Here is a 14,637-nt window from a genome sequence, read left to right as displayed (position 1 = left end):
CTAGGCCGACTCAGTTTGAAGCTTTAGTTGAATGGGAAGATGAGATGCATGAATTGGAAAGTGAGAGGTTGAAATGACATATCAGACCAATAGGTAGATTTAGTAATTTATGGGGAGAGACACATGAGAGTAGAATGTGTAGATGGAGAAATGCTGACATGTGTGATGGCATGTATCCAGTCAGATTAGTGGATGTTTATGAAGGGCGGAAATGCACAGAAAAGAGGAAAAATATAGAAACAGGAAAAGAAGGTTATGGTGAAAGTGAATCAGAGGATGCTGTGTTAGAAGAAATATTAAATAGGAGACCGCCACCATATCAGCCAGGTTCTATATGGACAACACCTAATGCTCCACCCGTAGATGAAAGAATTAGTGAAACCCCAAGGCAATTTTCTAATTTTAGAGATGTACCAGAAAGAGTGGAAGTGAGATATAATCCTAGTACTTCAATAACAGAACCAAGACTTACCGGTACTCCAAAACAAATCAATGAGCGAGAAAGTGTAAATAGGGTAGAAAAACGTGTTGAAGAACAAGCAAGTACTGCTGAATATATACGGACTACACATGTATTGACCGAAAAGATACAAGAGCTTACTAAAAACATAGAAGCAGTAACAGGCCCAGTAACAATAGGACCTGTAATTCCAGTGTTTGAAAACCATATAATAAAAGAACCAAGTTTGACAATCCCTTTTGCAACAGAGTTTGCAAAAAGTGAGAGGAAATATTTATCCAGATTTGTCAGTAACCAGACAAACCAATAATGTAAATCCGCCTGACTTAACTTTCAATCAAAGTTTACCCTATAAATATGCAACCGGAGCAGAGTCTGACTCTGCTCCACCTGAAAAGAGTAGAGAGAAAATAGATTTAATGCAGACACCTATAGGACCATCAGAACAAGAATTAAGTGATTGGATTAAAACTCTGAAATTAAAAGAGCATGAATCTAAAGTACTGAATGTAGCGCGATTAAAAGTTGACATGGAAGAATTAATTATTGGAACAATTGGAACAGACAGATTAAAAACGTACCAAGATGATGAACTCATGTTCATGTGTAAAAGCATAATATGGAAAGTGAAGTCTGTACATGATCAATTAGAAGGCTTGCAAATGAATTTGAAATAGAATGTGCAAAGAATAAAACATTGCAGAAATCCTACAGAGTGGATTTTTCAGGAAAAGACATTGAAAACATGAATACTGCCGGAAGGTTAACCCAAATAAAAGAATGAATTGTGCTGTTACGGAGATGGGGAGATGTGAATAAATGGAGAGTGAAATGGGCAAAGAAGAAAGAGGAGGCTAGTGATAAATCCACATTAGCGTTTCCAGTCAGAGAAAAAGAGACAGTCGCAAACAAGTTCCCTATGAGAGAAATACCTGGAGAAGGATATGTGCTTGTTCCTTGGAGTAGGCAGGATATATTATCATTTACAAATGATTTTCCCAGATTGAGAGAAAAGCCAGTAGAATGGTGTCGACAGGTAGATCGATTTGTGAAAGTTTCAAAAGTGCTATGGGTTGATCTGGATGGATTATTTGATATAGTCGTGCCAGCAGATCTGTGGACTGAGTGTAAAATCACTGTGAATTGGCCAAAAGAGGAATATTCTCTAGATAAAGTAACAGGTGCTCCGTCACCTGAAGTGATGAGGAAATATGAACAAGTGATAGTATTTTTGAAGAATAAAATTCCACCAAAAGAAACAGATTGGGTAAAGATAGACAGAACTACACAGGAACCAAAGGAATCTGTACATACATTTAATGAAAGATTGCTGTTGGTATTTAAACAAGACAGTGGATATGAAGAGTTGAGTGAAAAGGACACAAGTCATTTTATATATTGATTCGTGTATGGATTAAGACCAGAAATTGGAGACCTGATCAGACATAGCATGATAGGATGGCAATCGAGTTCTGTAGATGATGTTTTAAGAAAAGCCAAATATTGTAGTGAAGAAATTGATGCCAAACAAAAGAGAATGAAAGAAAAAGCTACGTGGGCACAAGTGAAGGTAGCAGAACACCAAGTGGCACAGTTGGAAAATAAAAATACTGATACAAATCAGGGAAAATTGAAAGGAAATTTAAACAAAACGAAATTAGTAGGAAATATAGAAGAGCTTAAGAAAAAGTTCCCTTGTCATAATTGCGGTAGAATAGGGCATTGGAGAAAAGAGTGTAAGTATCCACCAAGAGTTAATCCAGAAAATACATCATTGAATCCACAGGTGCAGATTGAGGTAATTCAACAGCAACCGCAACAGCAGCAGATTGTTAATCAGCAAAGTCAGGTGCCACAACCACCACTTCCACACAGTGTAAACCATCAAAGATACAGTGCAGAGACAAGAATCAGCGGAGGCGAGCAGGTAAATAGATCGCCCAGAGTGAATGTGAGTCTTCAGTATTGGTTACAAGAGGAAGGTGGGAGTGAGTCGGATGAAAGTTTCTAACGGTGCCTGAGAGGGGAAGAAGAGTGTGTGCTTGGAGCCACTCTTGAGGTAGGTCAGTCTGGTCCATTTGTGAATGGAAAGGTGAATGATGTAGAAATAACTTTCCTAGTGGACACTGGTGCTACCCGTTCTACTGTTAGGTCAGTGGAAGTCCAAAATCTTCCTCCATCGGGAGACCACATCCAGGTTGTAGGCGTAGCTAATAGACCGATTAAAACTTCTTTTACACAACCAGTTGAAGTAGAAATTGGAAATTTTAAAGACATGCACCGATTTGTGGTGTGTGATACTAGCCCCATAAATTTGCTAGGTCGAGACATTTTGTGTAAGCTGAACTGTGCCATATACTGTTCACCAGATGGCATAGAGTTGCAAACCCCAGATGAAGATAGCCTGTATAAAATGACAATGCTTATGCTTGAAGCATAGCAAAACAAATTGTTCCCTGTGTTTGATCAAGAAAAGATACCTGATGAATTGAAAGATGTAGTGAAAGAGAAAGTGTGGGATTTCACAGGAGAAGATATTGGGTTGACGAAAGATGTATATCCTGTAAAAGTCTCTGTAAAAGAAGGTGCAAATTACCCAAATATTCCCCAGTACAAAATGTCTGCAGAAATAATTGAAGGAATAACCCCAGTGATAAACAAAGTGATTGAACAAGGCATACTGAGAGAAATAGAGAGTAGTCCTTGTAATTTACCGATTACGGGATTGAAAAAGCCAAATGGAACCTTTAGAATTGTACAGGATTTGAGAAATGTTAATAAAATAGTTGCCCCATGTTGTTCGATTGTACCAAATCCAGCAGTGATTTTATATCAAATTCCCCATGATGCAGAATGGTACACTGTAATTGATTTGTGTAATGTGTTCTTTACTGTTCCATTGCACCCAGAAAGCCAGCCAAATTTTGCGTTCAGATTCGGAGATCGTATTTTGGCATGGTGCCGAATTCCTCAAGGGTATATTGAAAGTCCATCTATCTTTATTCAGTTGCTAAAGAAATCATTAGAATGTTTGAGCATGCCTGGAGAGTCTGTATTGGTTCAATATATTGACGATCTCCTAGTGGCATCAAAGACAAAAGATGGATGTGTAACAGATACTATTGCATTGCTGAATCATTTGGCAGAAGAGGGACATAAAGTTACAATTTTGTCAGAAAGAAGTGCAATACTTAGGTCATAAGATTGCCAAAGGAATCAGACAAGTTACTGCAGAAAGAATTAAAATGATACAAGGAATGCAGCCACCAAAAATTCAAAGACAAGTGAGAATGTTCCTAGGATTGGTAGGTTACTGTAGATTCTCACTGATTTCAAAGCCATTGCAGAGATTAACCAGAGCAGATATCAGAGACCCTATAGTTCTGACCAAAACTGAGATGGAAGCATTTGAACAGTTAAAAACGAGCTTATGTGAAGCACCAGCTTTTGGGATGCCGGACTATGAAAAAGAGTTTGAACTGTACTGTAGTGAACGAGAAGGATGTGCATTGTCAGTACTAATCCAGAGACATGGAAAACTGAGAAAGCCAATAGCGTATTTCTCAGCTGTTTTGGACCCTGTTGCAAAAGCATTGCCAGGTTGTCTGAAAGCAGTGGCAGCCACAAGCGTCAGTCTAGAAAAAAGTGAAGGAATAGTGATGGGATTTCCTGCGAGTGTATGTACCTCACTCTGTGGAGATTCTCCTCACTAGGACAAAAACACAGTACTTGACCAACAATAGGATGACCAAATACGAAAAAACTATTCTGGGAGCAGAAAATGTGACAATCTCTCGATGTGTAAATGTAAATCCTTCCACATTATTGTCTGATACTATGGAAACCGAAGTGAGAAATGAGGTTGATCACAAATGCCTAGATGTTCTTGAACACTGTACCAAGCCAAGACCAGACATCAGAGATGAGCCATTGCCTGAATCCGACTATGTGATGTTTGTTGATGGTTCGTGTCTGAGAACAGATGAGGGTGCTTTGAGTGCAGCATGCTGTTTGTACACTGGCAGATGTATTGAAAGTTTCTTGTCTGAAAGGAATTCGTTCTGCTCAAATAGCAGAATTGATTGCTTTGATACGAGTATGTGAACTGGGAAAGGAGATCAAGGTTACCATAGTGACTGATAGTCAGTATGGTTTTGGGGTTGTCTCCCAAAGAGGTTATTTGACTTCTGCAGGATCCCCCATACGTAATGCAGAATTCGTGAGAATGTTGATTGATGCAATTCAACTGCCTGACAAAATAGCTGTGGTGGAGTGTGCAGCACATAAAAAGGGGGATGACTACATCACCCGAGGTAACGGGTATGTAGACTCAATTGCCAACTACTGTGCTAAAAATCTTGCATCCATCAATCGGGACAGGGAAAAAGAGCATGTTTCAAGTCCTTTAATGCTAACAACTGTAGTTGAAACTTGGCAGGAACTGAGGCAAATGAAGGAAGAAGCTGATGAGGAAGAGAAAAATGTCTGGTTGAAAGCAGGATGTAGACAAAGAGAGGAAGATGAAATCTGGGTTTACAAAGATGAAAGACCAGTAATGCCCGATAGCATGATCTCAAATATGGCCCGAATGAACCATGGTCAAGCTCATATTGGGAGAGATTCCACACTTTGCCTATTTAGACAGACGTGGTACAATCCAAAGTTCAGAATGATTGCTGAAAGCTTATGCCAGAGGTGCCTTGTATACCATCAGTTTAATCCAAACCGGAGAACAATTGTGAGTTTCGGAACCATAGGACGGGAGCGAGGTCCATTTACACGAATGCAATTGGATTTCATCGAGCTTCCGCCATGTAACAGACTTAGATATGTTTTGGTGATCATCTGTTTGTTCTCCTGATGGGTAGAGGCTTTCCCCACAAGGAGAAACAATGGGTTAACTATTGCAAAATTACTTCTGCGTGAAATCATCCCTAGGTTTGGTTTCCCAGTGACGATCGAGACTGATCGTGGTCCACATTTCCAAAATGAACTCATGCAAATGGTATGTGAAGCACTGGACATTCGTCAGAAACTGCATTGTGCTTACAGACCTGAGGCTTCAGGAGTAGTTGAACAAGTAAATGGAACTATTAAAAAGAGGATTGCTAAAATGTACTTGGCAACAGGACTGAAGTGGCCAGATGCTTTGCCACTTGTTTTGATGACCTTAAGAAGCATACCTGACAGAAAAACTGGATTGAGTCCACATGAAATCTTAATGGGCAGGGTGATGAGACAGGCATTTGTACCAGCTGATAAATTGTTAACTATAAATGATGACATCATACTGGATTATTGCAAAAACCTGTCTGATGTGGTGACTTCTGTGTTCCATCAGGTGGGAACTGAATCAAACACGAAAGAGAAAAGTCCAGCTCATCACCTAGTTCCTGGAGCTGGGTACGCATGAAAGTACACCGCAGAAGAAACTGTTTGGTGCCTCGTTGGCAGAGACCAAGACAAGTCATATTGGTTAGCACCACTGCAGTTAAGTGTGCCGGAGTGAAGAGATGGGTACACGCAAGCCATACTATCCGGGTGCCTGAACCTGAAAATCCAAATGAAGAAGGTGAAAGCACAACTGATTTGGACTCTGAAGGTGAACCAGAGAGGGGTCCAGATACTGAAGATCGACAGGAACGTCGATATCTGGAAGTATCAGATGCTAGCTCTGCATCTGAAGGAGAAGGAGAAAATATTGAAGTACCGAATTCTGAAGATCAATCTGAAGATCGAGAATTGGTAGAGAATAACATCAGTAAGGACACTGAGCAAAGCAAAGTTAAAACTGGTGACCAAGAACATACTGAAGAACAGTCTGAAAACTCTGGAAGCAGGAACAAAAATCCAGACACTGGAAAAGAAGGAAAAACACACGATAAGGATGAGATTCCAAGTACCAGCTAAGGAGATGTTCCTAACAGAGTGAAAGAACTGTCAAAAGAGAAAACTGACTCTGAAAAAGGAAAAGACGTTGTAAAGTTTGTTGTAAATGAAACTGTCGAGGATGCTGAAAGTGAAACTGACGACAGTGAAGATGAAACTCCATTAAGAAAGAATTCAAGAAAAAGGGCTTGGAGAGTGGAACATAACACCATGGAGCCTAAGACAAAAAGATTTTGCAAAGGAGATAATTGGCCTATATGAAATGATGGACTGAGATTTAAACTGGTTAGTAAAGAAAGAAAGCCAGAGGAACAGGTCAATAAAATAACCAGTCAAAGAGAATCATTGGGAAAAAGAATAGAAGTTGTCCAAAGGCCAAAAAGAGTGAGAAGACCAAATCAGAAGTACAAATCACCTGAATGGACCTACATAATACTACCTCCAATTGAAGTAGTTAACAGCAGCCAAGAGAATCTGAACTGCATAAAGACAAATGAGAAAAGTGAGTAAAGAACTGAAGCACAGAGAAAAGTGGTAATTGATTAAAAAGATAAGGTAAAGATAAAACCTGAAATCCTGTTAGAAGAGAAGGCATTGTAAGTGAAAAATAAAGTAGGTGACACAAGGTCGAAGAAAACTTGTTAGAAAATTAAAGCTTGTGGGTGACACAAGGTCGAAGAAAACCTGTTAGCAAAACTCGCTGTGTAAAAAAAAAAAAGGTTAACAATGAGCATAAAACGAAATGTTCGATATTTAGTAAATGGTGTAGATTAGGTCTAATATGTACTGGATTACTAATATTAATATGGATAATTTTGGCTATTGTTATTCCTCTTCAGGAGAACTTAGTGAAGTTAAAACATAATGTGAGTTCAGGTGAACAAAATGTGGAATCAAAGTCTAACAAGCAGCATGTATATAGGCCAGAAATACATCGGGATTATTGTCTGAGTATGTCAGGACAATCAATGCTAGTGACTGTTATGTGTGTGTAAAGTTACCTGCATCTGTTTCCGAGGGGGTGACATATCATCACCGTCCACTTACATATGGAGTCACGTGTACTGTGATTGCAAGCCTGTTATATCAGACAGGTAAATTAGAATACCATTATTCTAATTCAGATGAAGTCTTTGCAAAATTGAAAATTGATAAGGCACTGAATAAGAAAAAGCCTGCTACAGTTATGGGAGAATACTTTTTAGAAATAGATAAATTAAGCCATGGCTATGCGTTTAAAAATAATTTGACATGTAAAATGAGAGTAGAAGAGAAAGCATTTTTAGATATGGTTGAGGAAAGGCAAATTGCTTATAAACGAAAAGAAAAAGTAAAGCATGAGAAATCCAAATATTGGACATTCAATGATGAGAATATTGATGAAAGAAATGTGAATGTAGCAATAAATATAGCCACTCCATTGTTAGGAAAATTCTGTATTAGGAGAGACAACACTATGTATGACAAATATTTTGTGGGAGCTAGTCAATGTAAAGACACTTATAGAATCCAAGGGGGTTGGGGATTTAAAGGGGGAAAAGATCCAGTTTTTCCTGGTGTTTATTTCATTTGTGGAAATAAGGCTTATTATAGATTACCTGACCACTGGTATGGGACTTGCTACGTGGGCTTGGTCTTTCCTAAAATCTTTCATGTAGATAGAGGTACTAATGGCATCCATGAGATAGGCAAACCTTTGAGTCGAAGAAAAAGAGAGAGTGTCATAGAAATAATAGATGATGTTTTTGGAGCACTGATACCAGCAGTGGAAATATCTTTCAATGCAAATCGAATTTGAAGATTGTCAACGATAGTAGATTGTTTGTCAACAGACACAGCAGGTGGATTCTTAATGGTAAACATCGAAATGATTGCTATGAGAACTATGGTAATGCAAAATCGTCTTGCTCTTGACATAATATTAGCAAAAGAAGGAGGAGTTTGTGGAATTTTGAAGGTACAGCACTGTTGCACCTACATTCCAGATAAAAGTCAAAACATTGAAAAGTACATTACAAATATTACAGAGTTGCATAGAGAAATTGAACCACTGGAGGTTGATGGTATTCTTGAACGACTTGGTAAGCGTTTTACAGCAGTCAAACATTGGTTTCAAGAAATAGGTAGTTCAAATATAGGTAAAATACTAATTCCAGTAATAGTATTAGTGATTCTAATGATAAGATTATGTTGCATATACAGAAAAAGAAGGAATGTTAGAAAAGCATTAAAGAAGATAATTCAAGAAAAACGAGAAAGAGAAAAAGGTGATATAGAAATGGAGTTCCGAGAAAAAGTTTTTAAAGAGGCTAAAGAAAAAGATACTAGAGTATAAATCCATACTAAACTGAAGAACCTGAAACATGTTTTGATAAAAATGTGTTACATTTTGGGAGATATTTGGTGATAAATCACCAAAGGGGGAGTTGATGGAGCAAGGTGGAGAAACAAAATTTTGTGTACCCCTTGCAAAATCACGCTTCCATGACCATAACTTGAACTAATGGAGTGATATGTGTGATTTATCAACTTAGAATAAGAAATGCACCTACCTGAATACACGTGGGAATTAATTTTCCTTATGTTGCAATCATAATTGACTAATTATGTGATTCTGTCATGTCATAAACTAATAAGCAGCTTTTGAGATAACGGAATGCAGCATAAATGTGCTTTTGTTTACGTATTTTGTGGCAAAATGTGGAAATAGGTGAGTATATTATGCCTGAATGTTGCTTATTTGCTGGGTAACTACTAATAGGGAAAACCTCAGTAAGGGAGGAGGAAAACAGAAAGGTTACATTTCTAACATTAACGTTCGTTTGTGTTTGTTTCTATGATAGTTCCCATTCTGGCCTCTGAGGCCTAGCGAAAAGATGGCTGACTTGTTGAACTGCGAATAGAAAATGAACTGAGCATGCGCGAGCCCAAGTCCGAATTCGAATGCGAGCTGCTTGTGCCTGGAGTGAATGCAGTTCAAGGACGATGTGGCCTGGAAGTCTAGATGACTGCCAAAAGGATGAGCACAATGGTCCTGAACGTGAGAAAATCTTGGGAAGTTGCTAGTTGAGAACAGGACTAGGCCGGACATGGCCCAAAACAATGACCCATTTAAAAGTCTAGCTGACGGAAGAAGAAGAAATATTGTAATGATGAGGTGATGCTCATCCACCCCAAATTGTCCAATCAGAACTCAAATTTATGCTGAAAGTCACTTTTTTAGATAGATAGAGCTAGTGAAAAAGGTATAAAAAGTGCTGGTTTTAGTGAAGAAAAAACTCCTTTTCGATTTCCTACCGAGATGCTGTCCGTATGCTGATTTTTCCTGAGATGTAAGACTTTGAATAATTTTCTTATTTCTTCAGTGAGATCTGAACTTTAGGTGAGGTTATTAGTCAGGGAAGTTAGGAGAAAGGATGAATTTTGGAAACTGTCTTATGCTAATACTTGCATTTCTGAAATCTAAATAAAATGTCTATTTCTGAATTTTCTAAAAAATAAATGAAATTAACTGTTTTGAAATAAAATCTTTGTTTTCATTTCAATGTCGTTTTTGATTAAAGAAATAAATAAAGTGAATAAACTTTAGATATGCTAAATTTGCTTTAATAAAATTTAGATATGGAGAATTAAGCTGGTCTTGAGTTTTCCTACGCCTAATTTTTACTAGCAGATCCGTCGATCACAGTGCCGGCGAGTCTAAATAAATGTTTGTTAATGAAAACCATGGTAAACTCATTTAATCTACAGGTGTAAATAGGACAAATATTCAGGTATAGTTTTAGACACCCCGCTATGATACAGCAGCTCTCCTTTGAATCTCACCGATCCATGAAGTAGGGTGTAAGTATTTTGTGAGTGACTCGTGGTGTCATGGGCCCCACTGTCGAGTATATGTATGATTTTGTACTTCGGGAAAAGGTGTCATGGTTTTAGAAATTGTTTCCGGAGAACCGCTGCAACACTGGCAATTGTCAGGCTCAGCTTGCTGGGTCTGTCGCGTTAGTGGGTGGGTGACAGACGTAAAGTAGTAGTAAAATGTCGCAGCTAAGCTGCATTTACCAGTGCTTTTCTCATAGGATCCTATCTGATGACCGTAGAGCTAGTCTGTACGGGTCGGAGTATATAATATTTCAAAAACCTCTCATGCATGTGCAGACTTGAGATTTCCGATCCCCCAACCCGAAATACATGCACCAATAAAAACGATAATATTCTGTCTCCTCCCATAGCCGTAACCCTGATGTGTTGCTTGTCTGAATTGCTTACAGGGCACAGGCGCGTGGATGCGGCTTCTGTGCGATCTCTGCTAAATAAACAATGTCATGTTTTGTTCTCTCTAAAAAACAGATGTTGTTGCATGAGCACTACAGAAAAATGCTGCTTCTGCCTAATGTAAATATATCAGACTCCTGCAGAAGGGCTGGCAGTGATCATGAAATGTACATCAGCCAAGAGAAAAGGTGATCTTACTCTGGCCCATTACATTTAGTGCAGCGCTGATCAGCGTTAACCCAACGAGCAATGCAGAGCAGTGCTACTGGTACTGTGCTATAGAAACATACCAGCCAGGCCAGCAGGTGCATCAACTCTGCCATACATCTATCATCCCAGCCAGCGCCTGCTTATTGGCGCTTGAGCTGTGTAAAGATCATTTATACATCTGTTAGTTTCTTTGGGGCTATGCATGAACTTTAGACTGAACAAGCCACAAACCATGAGCAGAGATTCCCTCTCTCTGACTTGTTTTGTATTAAATTCTTGCATTAACAAGGAGGAATTCTGAGTTATATGTCTATATTCAGACTCATAAATGTAACAAAACAGGAGTTCTGTTCTGCGGAGCGCGGTTCATGATTCGGACCCTAGTGCTGTAAATCATCTCAGCTAAGAAGTGCAGCTGCCAACGTGCTGTACTACCCATCCAAAGTGCAGCAGTCTGAGAAGCCCTTGCTCTGTCCACCACCATAGCAGTCTGAGTTCCGTTCGCTCTACAGATGCCAGCGCTAGGTGTCCTCCGTTTAAGCATCAGCCACTGGACAGACGTCATCCTGTTTGCCTTATGCGCCTCTAAGCGTCACAGTGCTGGAGAGGCACGTAGTAACAGTCACATTAGACATCAGAAACTCAAAACGTGAGATATTTAAAATCCGTTATGAGATAATATTTAGGCTTCAACTCCTCAGAATACAGAATCATTTTGAGAGAAACATTGAAAAAACATGTATACAGGAAATTAATGACTGCAGTCTGGCTCGTTACAGTCACATAACTGGCCGAGCTGGATCCAGTTCCATCTGCTCTTAATGTGTCCCCGCAGCACGAGATAGTGCTTTCACTCAGCACACGTGCAAATCAGATGACAAAAACTGAAATACTCAACAAAATACCTTGGTTTGAAAATGTACACTTCGATAGTTACAAAAGGGATGACGCATGTAAATGTTTTCTTTGTGGTCCGTGATGTACAATACATTTTAAGAGGACGAGAAATCGAGGAAAATACAAGGAATCGGTCAATTACAGATGTTACAAAGTACTTTAGAGGAACGGTATGAGTACGGGTATGGACGCACAGGACACCCCCTGTAGCAAAATGTGTCGTAAATTCAGCAACACTGCTCTTTGCTCTATACAAGACTTCTTAGTACACCAGTAACCACTGTACCGAGTGCCCTTTCCAAAATGCAGTAGAGATAGGACACAGACCTGCATTGACATGAAACACACTGCACCTTGAATTAAAAGTTCCTGTTTATTTAATAGGGCTACCACCCTATTACCTCTTAGTCAAGAAACTGAGCTTCAGGTGCAAAAACACATTTATGGAAAACTCACTTTTAGGGGCGTAATAGCACCTAGTGCAACATCAACAGGCGGGTGGCACCACCTTTGGAAGCAGTAATCTCATTTAAGTGCACAAACATATTTAGGTGCAAAATAACTCTTGTTTTGTATAACTGTGGTTTGCCCAAGATCAGGAAGCAGGCATACCGAACCAGCACCTCCACCACTTCCCATCGACCAACAGCAACGCCCATGCCCGACCTGCACTGTTACCCCGCGGTGCAGTCACAGGGCAATGGCTGCATTCCCCGTGTCTTCCCTGCAACTCGCTGTTAATGCCATGGATGTTTGCCATAGCCAGGTGCAGTTAATCAGTACAGGAACCCGAAGGCACGTGGCATCGCAGAATAAGAACGGACATGCTACAGGTAGGCTTTTTTATTTATTTGTTTGCACTTTTATATAGCGCAAACTTTAACCAAAGTATTAAAGCGCATTTAAATCTGCACCAATGGCATTACAGTCAGACACAAGCTTAGCATTAAAGAGCAGGCATGCACAGCGGGGGAGCACTGGCGTTTGCGTGTTTGGTGAATTAGGTAAAACTGTGTAGTAGAGAGTGTAGTACAGTGTGTAGTACAGTGTGTAGTAGAGTGTGTAGTAAAGAGTGAGTAGTAGAGAGTAGTAGAGACTGAGTAGTAGAGAGTTAGTAGAGAGTGTGTAGTAGAGAGTGTGTAGTAGAGAGTGTGAGTAGTAGAGTTTGAGTAGTAGATGAGTAGTAGAGTGTGTAGTAGAGTGTGTGTAGTAGAATGTGTGTAGTAGAGTGTGTGTAGTAGAGAGTGGTGCTGTAGTCGTTGCAGGTTGAATGGTGATGTAGGCATTGCGGGTTGAGTGGTGATGTAGGCATTGCATGTTGAGTGGTGCTGTACGCTGTGGGGATTGAGTGGTGCTGTAGGCGTTGCAGGTTGAGTGGTGCTGTACGCAGTGGGGATTGAGTGGTGCTGTAGGCGTTGTCGGTTGAGTGATGCTGTAGGCGTTGCGGGTTGAGTAGTGCTGTAGTCATTGCGGGTTGAGTGGTGCTGTAGGTGTTGCGGGTTGAGTGGTGCTGTACGTGGTGGGAATTGAGTGATGATGTAGGCATTGCGGGTTGAGTGGTGATGTAGGGGTTGCGGGTTAAGTGGTGCTGTACGCGGTAGGGATTGAGTGGTGCTGTAGGCGTTGGGGATTGAGTGGTGCAGTAGGCGTTGGGGTTGAGTGGTGATGTAGGCGTTGCGGGTTAAGTAGTGCTGTATGCGGTGTTCAAAGCACAGACTGCATTGTAACAATTTACACCTCTAAAAAGTGCTTCTACCATGAAGTTGAGCCAGAGCGGATAATTTCAGGGGTTCAAAAGCATTTTATCAGTAGGCTTGATCTTACCGAGCATCAGCCAGCTCCACTCATAAACGGAAGGCGTCTTGTCCTATCTGTTGTTTGTACCACAAATCATGCAGATAGTTTAAGGCAGAACACTTAACGGCTGGCGGCATGGTACAGCCAACTGGAAACAAAGCAAGTTTTCTAAAAAAGCATTCCAAAACCAGAGGTTGCAAAATGTAGCAAAGCAACGACAAGCACCACAGTTTACAAGGGAACTAGGACTCCGGACTGGAAAAGTCTTCTCATTAATAGTAGCTGGAGCAGAGGATGCTCTAACAAGCAGCTACAGGTGCTGCAACAGTGTTGCGCCACATACATCTAATCCACACTACAGAATTCCACATCATGCCACAACATTCTACAGCACACCACATAATTAAACTCCACCACATACCATTCCACAACACAAAATACCATTACACATAATTACACTCAATAACACAGAATCCCACTCCACACAATTCCAGTAAACTCAATACCACATAATTACTACCCACAACATTCTACCTTGTCACATCATTTCACTACACAAATACACTCCACACCACACAATTTCACGCCACAGAATTCCACAACTAACAATTCCAATCCAACCCACATAATTCCACTAAACACTACATGCATACACTCCATAACACATGGCTAAAAAACATTGCCATTTACAATGCCATTAGTTCTAACTCAAATAAATGCCAGACCTATTGTATTTCCAATGCTTGTTTTCTTTCAGTTGACTCTATCAGACTTCTCATTCCTACACATATTCTCTTAGAGCACAGTCCGCATGTCTTTGGCTTAATCTGTAATTGCAATTCTGCAACCTGTCCACTTCTCATTTTAAAGATGACAAACTCATTCGTAGCTATTACCCCTGCATGCTCTCTAGCTCATTCATAAATCCAATGAACTACCTGCATGAACTCCCATTTCCCCCACTAATGATCACACAACTCGTATTAATGTAATTACTACAAAGAAATGTAAGTGTGTGCATGGAAAGGTTTCCTGGAGAGCACAAGATGAATCCAAATAACCACCAATAAACTCTAACCACTAACTATGGGTTCCCGAGCAGCATGCAG

This window comes from Lissotriton helveticus, chromosome 3_1 (genome assembly GCF_964261635.1).
Source record: "Lissotriton helveticus chromosome 3_1, aLisHel1.1, whole genome shotgun sequence".
Taxonomy (NCBI): Eukaryota; Metazoa; Chordata; class Amphibia; order Caudata; family Salamandridae; genus Lissotriton; species Lissotriton helveticus.
The sequence above is the reverse complement of the archived record's forward strand: the minus strand, read 5'-3'. Positions refer to the sequence as shown.